Genomic DNA, 1,585 nt, shown 5'->3' on the forward strand with positions numbered 1-1,585 from the left:
AATAATTTCAGTACGCACTTTTTTCTGGTCACTCATTTTAATCAGATTAACAAAAAATTAATATAATTAACATTACATATAATAACTGACATGTTTTTCACAGGTAACTTGATCAAAAAAAAAATCAAATAATACTTTGGTTGAAAAATGTAATGAAAAACATGTGTTAAGAATTTTTCCATCTCACTCCTTATGTGGATAATGTATGAAAAACTATTTACATAATAAACATTGAATTGCAATTATTTGTACCGTATAGATATATTTGCTAATTTTATCAACAAATTACTTAATTTGTGTACTTATTTTAGAGTTTTTTGGGAAATCGTACAATATACGTTAAATCAAAGATTTCTTAAACATAAATCAATGAGTTTCAAAAAAACTATACAATATATATTTGCTAATTTTATCAACAAATTACTTAATTTTTGTACTTATTTTAGAGTTTTTTGGGAAATCTTACACTATACGTTATATCAAAGATTTCATAAACTTAACTGTTTTAATATCATTACTTATTTGTTTGACTTATGCTAGAGTTTTGCTACTTTTTTATACTAAATATGATGTATTTAAGTAAAAAAATTTAATCTTTGTACTTATTTTATAGTTTTATGGGAAATATTACACTATACCTTAAAGTTTAAATTGTATAGTAAATACAATACATTCGAATGTTGGAATTGTTTATTTTTTCAGTTATGCTACCTACTTTTAATATTGTTTCTTATGTGTTTGACCTTTTTTGACTAGAGTTTTGCTACTTTTTTATACAAAATATGATGTATTTAAGTAAGATATATGTATTTACAAATTTTCCTCTTTGAATTTGTATTCGAACGTGAACGGTTGTGTTTTCTCTTGTAACTTATTAGTTTTCAAATTTGATAATAAAAATAGCTTTATAGCAAATGAACATTTTACATATTTAAAAAAGTTATAATAAAGATATAATAAATAATAAAAGGAAAGTTGTCTATTAACTATAATTAAACAAACATAAACGTATTAATATTTATTTACAATATAAAAAGATAAATGAACAATCTTTGTATTTACTCAAAAAACAATAACAAACTAAATACATCAACTTAGTTCAAAGTGTGAACAAAATAACAAGGAAAAAGAAAAGAGAATAAGAGTGCCAACAACACTGAAAACAACATCAAAACTCTAATATTAACATCAAAACAAAATAATATTGATCTAAAACGAGGGTTCAGTGAACTTAACGTACATACTGCTCTCTATAGTGAATTACAATAACAATAGTCGTTCAACAAGTAATATTTCATAAATCATAAGAATACAACTGACACACTAACTATGGCTGATACTCCCGCACAAAAACGTTTAAGAGAAATAAATAACTCTTTTATTGATAATGCATGTAAAACTCCACGTTTAGCTAATACAGAATCTCCACTCAGGTTTATAACAATCATGGATAAACGTTTTGATAAGCTTACTGAGTAATTACAAATAATGATAGAAACAAAATTTAAGGAGTACAAGGAAGATCTCTTAGATGAGATAGATAAAAGATTTAGCACGTTAAAGAGTAACTTGGAAGATGTAACTG

Source organism: Lucilia cuprina, chromosome 4 (assembly GCF_022045245.1).
Source record: "Lucilia cuprina isolate Lc7/37 chromosome 4, ASM2204524v1, whole genome shotgun sequence".
Lineage (NCBI taxonomy): Eukaryota > Metazoa > Arthropoda > Insecta > Diptera > Calliphoridae > Lucilia > Lucilia cuprina.